Source organism: Dermacentor silvarum, chromosome 8, assembly GCF_013339745.2.
Source record: "Dermacentor silvarum isolate Dsil-2018 chromosome 8, BIME_Dsil_1.4, whole genome shotgun sequence".
Classification (NCBI taxonomy): Eukaryota; Metazoa; Arthropoda; class Arachnida; order Ixodida; family Ixodidae; genus Dermacentor; species Dermacentor silvarum.
In genome coordinates this window covers 147,281,568-147,294,385 of record NC_051161.1, presented here as the reverse complement: position 1 = coordinate 147,294,385, position 12,818 = coordinate 147,281,568, and the positions used below count along the sequence as shown (strand labels likewise).

General features: G+C 48.2%; 1 non-coding gene across 1 annotated transcript; it reads left to right on the top strand.

The window, feature by feature from the left end:
• Positions 1-318: 318 nt before the first annotated feature.
• On the top strand, positions 319-410 carry Trnay-gua (transfer RNA tyrosine (anticodon GUA)). Its single transcript is given in 2 exon segments — positions 319-355; positions 375-410. It is a non-coding gene; the product is annotated as a tRNA-Tyr (tRNA).
• The last annotated feature ends 12,408 nt before the right edge of the window (positions 411-12,818 follow it).

The following is a 12,818-nucleotide window of genomic DNA, read 5'->3' as shown; positions in this document are numbered from 1 at the left end:
TTGTAAACCTTTCAGGGTGTATATTTCTTTAAATCTTGTCATTTACTCCCGCTACAATATTGCTCCTCGGGGCGCATGTCGTGATCTTAATAAATTAAACAAATAAACGCACCTCCTCCAGTCCTGAAAGCCGACCCTACTGGTCTCGATAAAGAGTATTGCTTTATCAGCACTGGCGGTTCTTATACACAGTCATTAGTACGCGCAGCTATCCCGGCACATTTTCTGAACCAGTTTTCCGCAATACGCTTTCCTTATAGTGGGTCATACGAGGCGTGGCCGCCGTCAAGTTATTCTGGCCGTCGACGAAACTCCGTTCCGTCGATAGCTCAGTTGGTAGAGCGGTGGACTGTAGAGGCACCTTCGAGGCAGTCATCCATAGGTCGCTGGTTCGAATCCGGCTCGACGGATGTTTTTTTTTTTTATTCACCTAAAGAAAGTTTAGTGTTAGTACTGTACCACATACAATAGCAGAAGCAGCCCCTAAACGTGGGAGTCGCCACGGCCACAATTTATTGGAACCCCGGTGCCGATGGCTCCTGGGAGTCTGCACAGGCCTGTTGCGCGTGCGTGCAATGATCACGTGGCTGTCGGCGTTCGTTATTATTTACCAATCATAAACAATGCAATCGTGGCGCCCCTTCTCTGTTGCTATACAGGAGAAATACAACCATGTAATGAAATATTGCACTGTTATGGCAGTTCGTAAGACATAGCGTTATTATATTCCAGCACAGAAACGGCACAACCATATGGATGAGACAGCGGACAATTTTGACACGACAGAGTTTCGTCAGCGTTGCGTTCATTTCCCAGTCGCAAAAGAGATTTAATTTATTCGGCCTGCGTCGTGTAAGCTGTAAGGCTCTATGCGAAGAAGGTGTCTTTTCCTATTTCCTCCTTCTGTGATCACAGCTTATATAGTGTCTTCGGTTATTACTTCGAACACTTTTTTTTAGAAAAAGCCCGCAAAGGTTACTCGAAGCACGTCACCGCATATTGATATCGGCCAAGGCGGACATCATTTGCGAGAAAAACTAAACCAATTCTTAGTTGCTATTGCTATTGGCGCAGATATTTAGAGGCGCAAATCAGGGAGTTTTAGAATTGGGGACCCAAGCAGCTTGAGGACAGAAGAAAATTGTGGGTCACAAGTGCGCATGCGCAGAACCCAAAGGAGTGTTGGGTTCTTGCTTTCGCGTTGAGCAAAGACTCACCAATCCAAAACTAGTGTGGGTCCCCAAAGCCGTCTTGGGTCACTCTCACGGGCGAGCAGATATCGCGAGATAGCCAAGAGAGTCATGTGAATTGCAGCCATCCCAGTCTCGTATCGCTTAATCATATTGGTTGCTTACTGGTTATGGTGTTAGGCTGCTAAGCACGAGTTCGCGGGATCGAAATGGGGGCGAAATGCGAAAACGCCCTTGCACTTTCATTTATGTACACGTCAAAAAACCGCAGGTGGTCAATATTATTCCGGAGTCCCCAACTACGGTGTGCCTCATAATCAGATCGTGGTTCTGGCACGTAAACCATCACAATAATAATAAAAAAGAAACGTTGATTGTAGAGCAAGCTTGCTGTGTGCTGGGTGGATTTCGGAATTTTTAGGCTCAGGGCCACGCAAGAAGATGCTAGCTGAGCTCAGGCCGGTGACATTTGACCACCCTTGGCTTAAAAAAAAAAAAACGGCAGAAAAACGTCGTACAAATAATAACATTGCCATTATTTTATTACAAAGCATACCAAGCCTTTTTTAACTGGAGAAGCTGCATGTTTAAGCTAGCCGTAATTTGCGCTTCGTATCAAGAAACTATGACAATAAATCTTCTTGCCGCTGGAATTTCCAGCGAAGCTGGGCGACGATCGCCCAGCTTCGCTGTTTCAAGCATTGCGTGGCCGAGTGCAAGGTTAAGCGGACAGTTCAGACCGTTCTCGTCAAAATGAGGCGAACATAGTGCCGCGAAGATCCTGTTGCGCGTGGTGCCCAAATTGGAGCTACTCTTGAGCCGCTCCACCAGCTTACGCTGTGACTGTGCTGCGTGTGCCGCGCAGGCCTGTGACTTTTTTTCACCACTGCGGCGTCCCGAACATGTAACTCAACGCTGCTCTTGTCCCAATTCTAAAACTCGGATGCTCCTCGGAATCCAAGAGCAACCAACGCAACGCGGCTAGGGGCCCCAATTTTAAAACTCCCAGTTACACACTCAAACGGCGTTTTAAAGATCCCATTATTCGGAAATGCCTCTTCACTTGAAGCGCATGAGCGATTTGATCTAAATAACGCAGTGTCGTGAACGCGCCTAAGGTATCGCAATGAGCGTCTTGGGCACGTTGACACCACAGTGTCATAATGTCAAGTCAAGTACGGCTTACAAGTTAAGATGCATATCTGAATACTGGGGGTAGAGTGCCAGACATCTTTCCGCACCCCGTATTGTTAGAACACCGTCCTTGAAGTTCAAGCGTGGAACGCTAAACCTTTCTATCACAGTCAGTGCTTCGTCCTTCGGGTGAAACCGCCATTTAAAGACGTGGGGGATGTCAGTAGGCACAATGCCGAAACTAAACAGAGCTCTCTCTCTCTCTCTCTCTCTCTCTCTCTCTCTCGGTTTTCTAAGATATAGTATACCTTTACTGAGCAACAATTGCGAGACAAATATTCGTGTTCTGCAGGTAGCACAAGCTCAAGCACTCAGAGTTTGCCTTGGTTTGCCCAGATGCACGTCAACAAAGGCAACAATTGCGATTGCTCGGGACCATTCAGTGCAAACTCAGATTACGGTGGAAGCCCTGAGAACGCACATCAGAGATTTTGCACGTGCCCCCTATCACCACCTTGCAACAGTACCTTCAGACAGGCGCCAAGCATCATTCTCTAAAAGTATTGTCAAGTCCACCGACAAACTTCCCTCGGGCTTCACCACTGCATCTAAACCATCGATACCCCCTTAGTGTCTTATTAGCCCCACAGTACATCTCAGTGTACCAAGAATCAGGAAAAAATCAATCTGAGCCTTCGTCACCTGTGCTCAAACAACTGTCTCTGCTTCTTTTGCACGAGAGGTATGTGGACAGTGTACATATTGCGACTCAACCTGCTGGTCTACTTCATCCATTTGACGTTCCAACCAAGCCGTTTTATCGAGTGAGCCTGGACTTGCTCGATTCCTTTCCAATTTCCACGAAAGGCAACAAATGGATTGCAGTGGCTACGGATTATACAGCTCGATATGCAATTACTCGAGTGTTGCCAACCAGCTGCGCCACAGACGTAGCCGACTTCCTACTGTACGACGTCATCCTCCAACATGGTGCTCCACGTCACCTACTCACAGATCGCGGTCACTGCTTCCTGTCTCGTGTGGTTGACGATCTACTTCGATCATGTGCTACTCATCACAACTTCACCACCTCATATCACCCTCAAATAAGTGGACTCACCGAACGCTTCAACCGTACACTGCCCGACATGCTTTCCATGTACGTTTCCGATGACCAACACGATTGGGACGTTGCACTTCCGTTCGTCACATTTGCATACAACTCATCGCGCCATGAAACTGTCGGCTACTCACCCTTCTATATTCTCTTTATACGCCATCCCTTACTACCCTTTGACACCTTGCTCCCTTCTGATCCGGCCTCCACGTGCACGACTTCCTATATGCGCAAGATGCCATCACGCTTGCACTCGTCGCGCGCACAGTAGCCCGCGCTCAGCTCTCGTCATCGCAGGCCGCCCAAAAGGCCTTTACGATCGTCGACATCGGGATACTGATTTTCCACCGGCCTCTCTCGTCCTTCTCTGGCTCCCATCTCGTCGTGTCGGCCTCTGTGAAAAGTTAATGTCGCGGTACGTCGGGCCCTACTGCGTGCTACGACAGGTGACTCCTGTCACCTATGAGATAACTCCCATGGCATCCACCTGATCGACTGCCACACCACAAAGTGAGATCACACATGTTTCCCGCCTCAAGCGTTACTACTGTGATAACCCATTTTGACCACAACAAGCACCGGGAGGGTGCTTCATCGGCCGGGGATAATGTCACGAGCAATGGCAAAGGCAAAGACGTTGTAGTGGGGCTGGGTCAGAGGCTCTCCTGCCGGACTGAAACAACCTGTGCGCTCTGTGCAATATTGACTAGACAAGCGCTAGCCGCTCACTGTTAATGAAATACTCCCCGTAACAATATTTATACTGATGGTTCCACAAACCTCCAGTGTTCGTCCGTTGCTGTGGTTGTCCCAGCAAGAGCTATTACCATCAGCTTTAGGACTCACCACCCAACGACATCGACAACTGCGGAACTAGCTGCTCTGCGCGCTGCACTTTGTTTAGTCAATCCGGAACCACCTCGACAATGGTCAATCTTCAGTGACTCAGAGGCAGCCCAACAATCTGTGCTATCAGCTCTGCGTCGCGGGCCATAAGAACAGCTAGTATTCGACATGAGAGGCCAACTCCATACTTCACATGAGAAAGGACACCACGTGACGTTTCAGTGGCTGCCAAGTCACTGCGGCGAACGAAGACACCGATAATGCCGCTCGGGCAGCTCTTGAAGACACACTGGAAGAGACCATACCACTTTCACGATCCGACGCAGCCAGCAGACTTCGAGTGCTTGCACAGGAGATCACGCTCTCTCTATGGTGCACCCCAAGCAGCCAGACCAACCGGAGCAATCGTCAATACCACCTGCCGTCTTTGATGCATATCTGTATGCCAACTGGACTCCGCCGAAGAGAGGCCACTCTGCTTTATCGCTTATGGCTACGGGTGGCATTCACGAAATCTTATTCATTTCTTATTGGAATGGCCGACAACGCTCTTTGCAATGCCTGTATTTGCGAGGAGACGCTAGAACACATTCTTTGCGACTGTCCTGAATATAATGTTCAGAGACAGTCCCTGGCGTCCGTTCTAGCGCACCTTGACAATAGACCAGTGTCAGTTGAAACGATTCTCGCATGTCGTCGGCAGAAGACATCGCAGCTGAAGGCGACGAAGGGACTACTTAGGTTCTTGAAAAAAAAAAAAACGGCCTTGTACAAGCGGCTGTGACAGTGATGTCACGTACGACGCAAGAGTGTCGGACTGTGACTGACGATGTGTGTGCTGTGCTATGTGCTCTCTCTCTCCTCCCCATCTTTCATTCTCCCCCATCCCGCTCCCACGTGTAGGGTAGCAAACCGGTTGTGCTAAACTGGTGAACCTCCCAGCCTTTCCTTCTCCACTCTTTCTTTTTTTCCTTCCTTCCTTCCTTCCTTCCTTCCTTCCTTCCTTCTGAACTATATACAAACGACATTTATATCGGTATATATTCACAAATTCGACTTTTTGCAGATCACTGCGTTAGATATCCCCCAGTAACTAACATAAATGATCTTAGTTAAATACCGAACGACTTACAAAAGTTTACACGGTGGTTTCATGTGCCACTCCTGTTAATACTAACAAGACTAAGTTGATTCCATTCACTACCCGCAGCGGAATCTTATTTTACACTTACATAATTAATAATAAGCCCGTTAAACCTGTACGGTCTTTTAAGGAAAGTCTATCTGGCAACTCATGTTTTATGGCACGTCCACACTGACACCCTCGTGAGCAACCCTTTCAATAATCTCGGTTTTATCCGTCGCTCCCTGCGACATGCTAACAAAGAGACTAGTACACTTCTAACATATAACTTCATTGTAAGATCTAGACTAGAATACGCCTGAGTAATCTGGAACCCTCACCAATCATACGTTATTAACGAACTAGAGACATAGCAAAACAAATCCGCTCGATTCATTAAACAAGATTACTCACCTTATTCAAGTGTAACCAAAATAAAATCCGAACTTGAACTTAAACCTTTACAAATTAGACGGAAAGTATTCCGCCTTATATTCATAACCTATATGACAAGCCCAACCGTTACACGGCAGCTTTAGTGAAACCAGCAAGACTAATCATTCCGTGCACTGACGACAGATTCAAAGTTGAACCACCATTTGCACGCACTGATATTACCTGGCTTTCATATCTTCACTTGGAAATTAATGAATGGAATCACCTTCCGAGGTCAGTGGTTCAGAATACAAGCGTCGACAAAATTGGTTTAACAATTAAATAGCAATTTTTTTCTAATCAATGATAAATGCAAAAATAGTCGTTGCAAGCTCATTTATATATTTTTCTTCGTGTGGTTTTTTTTTACAGCACCATATGTTTAAACACAGTGCTTTATTTGTTGAATTGTTCTTCGGTATGATAATATTTTGGTACCTTCTTTGTTCCTGACATTCATATTCATAACCGCCCGCTAAACGCCTGATACCTTCAAGTAAGCTACTTACGTTGTCAAATGTTTGCTTGTTATGTTTTCTGTATTTTCATGTGTTCTTTTTTTCCTGTTTAATGTTTCTTGAAGCGCTCACTTTTGATTGAGTGGTTTGTACTTTGCTTGATTGTACTAGGTTGTACTGATCTTCTTGTTATTCGCACTTCTTGTAACCATTGCATTTATTTTAGTGTCTTGTCTGATCATGCGTTTTTCCCTCTTCTCCCCCACCTCATAAAGGGCCTTTAGGGTAAACAAAAAAAGAAAAAAAGGAAAGGACTGGGCCTGTTTGTTTACTGGCGTTGTGAGCGGAGTCGGTCAAGATGAGCATAACAAAGCATATACGGACCTCGGACTAATGACATGACGTTTTCGAGTTGTCATTATTGTTAGCTGAATAAAAGTATACATTCTCTCATCCTAAAGAAAATGGCAAGTGCCAGAGCACCCTCTGTATAGTGAAATATTTGTTTCTACGAAATCGCTTCCTTTTCCGTACCCAGGAGGTGGAGGCGAGGAGGAGGTGGGTGTGACACGTGAGCGCGCATGGGAGGAAATGCGCGGAGCCTTTTAACAGCGAAGCTAGTCAAGCCAGCCGTAAAAAGTGTTTTACAGAAAGCTAGCCGCACCGTAGCCATGTCAACCAGCGACGCCGCAGATGCTAGAACACCTGGCGCAACCTACCGCCTCTGTACTGCGCATGCGCTGACAGCGAGCAACAGCTTTGAAGCCGGTGCGCGGCGGTGTTCGATCAGATGCAGCCATGGGACGTTTCCCGCGTTCGCTCCAGGGAAACGCGGGCGGCGTCGGCAGCAGCTCGGCGACACTGCGCGCAACCGGTTTCCGCCGCCGCGCCGAGATCTGCGCATGCGCCGTGATAACGATTGGATCTGCGCATGCGGTCACCTTGAGGTAGCAGCTATGTAAGCGTGTGCGCGGCGGCGCTCGATCAGTAGAAACCATGGGACGCCCAAAGAACGTACTCCCGAAGAAGAGGCCGTGCTTCGCGAAGCAAGGCTCGCTGCTAAGCGGGAGAGGCAGCGGAAACCTAGCATCAGCCAAGTTACAACCTAGCATCAGCCAAGTTACAACTTATCATCAGCCAAGTAACAACCTAGCATCAGCCACATTTTGCACCTGCGATCGCCCACCTTCCCCCTTTCAAGCTTTGCCCGGCCGAGCGCAAGCGTAAGCCTTTTATTGCGATAGCAATTATATGGACACTCCAAGCGGATTTCTGCCGTCAGCGTCGCCCTAAGGTTTCGTATGAACTCCAACGGCGATGAAATCATCGTCGCGCACCGTATGCTGTATGTGCTAGTGAAAGCGCGCGAGGGACGCGTGCTTTCACGGGGAGCGAACGCACGGCAGAGAGCAAACGCGACATCTTCCGTCGCGCGAAAGGCCGTGGGGGGATGGCAGCGAGGGAGGGGAGGCGACGTTTAGCTGCGGCACCAAATGCGTATCTATATAAAAACGTTGCGAGGCGAGAAGGTGGTAAAGACTTCCGACGCTGCTCGGCGAGTATCCCGTTCTGACCTCGTCGAAAACCTCCGAGCCGGCGCCAGAGGCACCGGCAACAGTCACCAACGACGCACGCGTTCGGTGCGAACGCGGGGAAACGCCGACAATGTCGACAACAGTTCTGTGCGTTGCTGGTGCTGCTACATGTCCAACTTTATACAGCTGATAAAACTACTAGCCTTACTCCGTATAGTTCTCTACTAATTTGCTATCGCAATTGATGCTTCTCCTTTCGGGTGAAACTGCGACATTTTTGTTTACCATTTAAATTGTAAGTGACGTCCGCAATCCTTGCTCTCAGGCACGACGTCACGTCATGCCAGTGACGGCAGGTCTGGCATTTCGAGGTCAACTTTAGTACCGTGTTAAAATATCTGCAATTTTTCTCCCAATCTACGAACTTTGATAATTTCTAAGTGAAATTCGTTTACGTGGGATAATAACTGAGCTTGCACAACTTCATTGCTTTTAAAAAAATGCAAAACTTGGTTTTCTGAGTTCGTTTAGTTACGTATCACCGTTGCCTTTCTCGTCGTACACGCTGCGTTCTCACCCTCACACTTACCACGAAGAAGGAAAACGAAGCTTTGCCTCAGGATGAACAAGCGGGCTAGCTGATTGACATTCCTGATGAGCCATTTTTCAAGAGTAACAAAAAGACGAAAGACGGGGGAGCGAAGGAGTCGGCGTTTTTCTGTATCGCATAAGACGAGCTTCATCCCCGCTTGCTCCTCTGGCAACGAAGATGAGGATGTTCGGCTTCTACGTACTCCCCGAATGCCCCAGACACGTGGCGCAAGGACGGCAGCAAGAACAATAGCTACACTCCATTGATCCTCACCGACCTTTCTCACTCGCAAGGGGCCCTTGGCCAGTGAAAATAACACAGCGAAAAGCATTGAACGCACTCGAGCATTTCTTTCGAAGACACAGGCTTCCTTAACGAGTGCTCGATGCCGCACTGAATAGTAGCACAAGGTAACTACAACGTGCTCCCATTACTTGTATTTATGAGCGCTTGTATATTACGTGGTATACTCTTCTATATTCTGTGCTGAAGCTCACATTCGACTGACATATCAATGTGCGTTTCATATGACTTTTTCATCGCAGATTGCATCCTGGCTGCGCGCGCGCGCGCGTGTGTGTGCAACTGCCTTTACCAACCTAGTAGGGTGCGACTTAGCTTCTCCTTTTATATTGTCACGTAGCAGTGTCGGTGAAAAACAGAATATCAAAAATGTGCATCACATAACTCTTTGTTGGGCGAACTTGTGCCCCGAAAAGCAAGTGACGTTCAAAGCATAACGATAGCGGCGAGAACAGTCGGCGATCGTCGAAAATCTGATCTGCGGGTCAAGTGCGTCGGCTTTTATACATGATTCGCCGAAGGGTATAGCGTAATCGCTGGCGCTCGTAAACCTTCCAGAAAGTACAACTATACTACAACTCTATTCGCGTCACGCATACACAAGGTTCAGTAAGAACATACACAACCGATAAAAATAACGATAACATTCGACTAAGTTCCAAATCATGCAGGCGCATCTTTCGCTGAGCGATAACTTTAACCTGTTAGCGGGTGAAAGGCAGTTCCCGGAAAAATGAAAAACAAGTACACGTGTCATTGCACCCCTATCAAAAATCATCGTCCCGATTCTACAAACATGAGAGTAAAAAACACTAAAGCACACGCAGTAAAAAAAAAAAAATAACAAGGAAACAACGTTCCAGAGTTCGTAGCGTTGGTACAAAGGCTTAAGGCGCATAGTATGAACTACTTCAGATCGCGAGCGGTGACGCTGTTGCGTAAGGCCACCTGGCACGACCTCATAGTTGGGTGCGCCAATACGTCGGATGATCTTGTAGGGTCCAAATAGCGTCGCAAAAGTTCCGAAGTCCTTGTCGGCGTATTGGGGTCCAAACCCAAACACGTTCGCCGGGATGGTACTCCACGCTGCGTCTTCGAAGATTGCAGAGCCGGCTGTCCGTCCTCTGCTGGTTCTTGATGCGTAGGCGGGCGAGCTGTTGAGCTTCTTCGACGCGACGCGCTCGAATTGATGGCGACGTCAAGGTTGTCTTCGTCGGTGACGCGCAGCAGCACGGCGTCGAGCGTCGTCGCCGGGTTCCTTCCGCAAACCAGCTTGAACAGCGTCACGTGCGTTGTTTCTTGCACCACCATCTTGTAACCAAAGGTTACGTATGAAAGGACGGGCATCCTAAGTCTTGTGTTCGGCGTCGACACACATTGCTAACATATCGGGGAGGGTATTGTTCAGCCTCCCGTAGACCATGAAAGTAAAGTAACGAACGCAATCTCGATTCGGACGACACCCTCTGAGATCGCAGAGCTGGCTGCAATAGCGATGGCCTTATTGGACGACAAGAGGACATCAATCTACAGTGGCTCGAGATCAGCCGTTCGGGCATTTGCCAAAGCAACCATATCCGAGCTGGCCCTAGGGATACTAGGAAGCAACCAGATCAAGCCACACACAGTGATCTGGTTTCCAGCCCACATGGGACAGATCGAGGGTGCCCCGCGCAACCTCAATGAGTCGGCACACAATGCTGCGCGAGGGATTATCAACCACGTAGCTACGAGCACCGGGCACCGTGACGTTGGGGGTACTGACAATCGGGACTCTCCTTCCTCGTACAACGAAATGACTAAGCACTTTTACTTGGCTCGTAGGATCTACCCCCTCCCACATTGTAAACTGAATAGACCGCAGGCTTTAACACTAAGGCTTCTACAGACGGGGGCATACCCAAACCCTCTACTTCTTTACAAAATGTACGCCGAAATTCAGACAACAAATTCATGTGCACTATGCAATGACTAGTGAGCTTACCTCACATGCTCTGGCGGTGTCCCGCGTTACGCGGCTATGAAAGCAACACTTCTTCACGTTGGGATGCGGTTCTATGCAGCCCCAACCTCGAAGAACAGTTATGGGATGTCCAACGGGCCCGCGACGCGGCGGAGAGGCTCGGCCTCTCTGTCCCGACGTGGAAGCGGCCCGCTGCGCGCTAGTGCGCGCCCTGAGGGACCCAAATAAAGCTCTTTATCCATCCGTAAAACCATTCGTCTACGGGTGGTAGGCAGTTGTCCTCCTGTGGCTTGTTCGGCTGTATTGCAGAATTGTTTGGGTAAGCTCTGCTGTACAAGTCGTTGCTGGGTCGGTGAATGAGCACTTCCGGGGCACCATGTTGTAGCAGAATATTCTCGCCGAAGAAATTCGCCACTTCGGCCGCGCTACCTTTCGGCAGGGCTTTTATTTCGGCGTAGCGGGTAAGGTACGCGGTAGCCACGACGATCCACTTGTTTCCTGGCGTTGACGTCGGAAAGGATCCCTATAAGTCCATTCAGATGTCGGAATGGTCGACAAGGAGGCTCGATTTTCTGTAGCAATCCTGCTGTACTTGTTGGTGGTGTCTTGCGTCACTGACAGTCTCAGCATGTCTTGATGTAACAGCCGACGTAGGCGGTTAGGCGTGGCTAATAGTACTTCCCCTGTATCCTTGCGAGCGTTCGGAAAAGCCCAAGATGTCCGGCTGTCTTATGTTGCAGGGCATGCTGTACTTTTGGCCGCAGTGTTGCGGCCACAACCAGAAGGTAGTTTGCGCGGACTGGGGAGAAGTTCTTTACGAGAACGTGGTTCTTATGAGAAAACGATGGCAATCCACGCATAACAATCCCAGGGACAAAGTCGGTCTTGCCTTCCAAGTATTGAACAAGACGTTTTAGTTCCGGGTCTCCTCGCAAGTCTCATAAATAACCTTAAGTTGTCTAGTTTTTCAGGTGTCGATAATACTAACTCCAAAATTTTAAAGAATACAGTCACACTATGTAGCTAAATTTTGTCTTATTTTCCGCCAATTGTTATCATCAGGCCAGCTTCCCTTAGATTGGAAAATTGCATAAGTGGTACCAGTACACAAAAATGGCAGTAAGAATTCCCCAGAAAACTATCGTCCCATATCATTGACAAGCATTTGCTTCAAAATGCTTGAACATATCATTGCATCTCACATATATCATCATCTGGAATCGATATTTTACTTTATTAACCAGCATGGGTTTAGGAAACGCTTGGCATGTGAGACGCAGTTACTATAATTTCCTACAGACTTGCATTTGAACATGGACCGTAGCCTTCAAACAGACTGTATTTTTCTCCACTTCTTCAAAGCCTTCGACCGTGTAGATCACTGCCGCTTAATTTCTAAATTATCCGTTCTCAAATTAGACTAACTAACAATCTCTTGAATTCGTAACTTTCTAACAAATCGTCAGCAATTTACAGTTGTTGATAATTTTACGTCACCCCTTTAATATGTCATTTCCGGTGTACCACAGGGTAGCGTAATAGAACACTTGCTTTTTCTCATTCACATTGATGTTCTGCCGAATAACATCTCATTCTACACGCGTGTTTTGCTGCATGCCGGCAATTGGCGTTGCTGCAGGGCGGATGTCACCGCGACCATCCAGTCTTTGTGGCTTGAGGTAGCGTTTGGGCCTGGAATCCTCCAGCCATAGGGATGTGTACGTCCGGGAGTAGGAGCCAGAAAAAAAGGGTTTCTTTCACATTATTTACAATGACTCCAGGTATCGAAGCCCACTCCATGCAGGAGCACTTTAAATGTCTGAGCTCACTACATGTCTGAGCACACATCAGGACATGCCAGGACACCTAGGGACCCAAGGTATCCGCTTATAAAGTAGTCGTCTTCCCTAGGTGACTAGACCAGAGAATATGATGACTGTCTCGGCCAGTCACAATCGTTGAATTGGTCACAAATCCCTGCCATAACGTCGCACCCCTCTGGTGTTGTGGCACACCCCCGCGTACGCCGCAACCGCGTGAAATCTGGGAAAGTGAGGTCGACGCGGTTCTCACGGTAGCCTTCAACGTTGGCCCCCTTTCACCAATTTGTGGACTCTCCGTG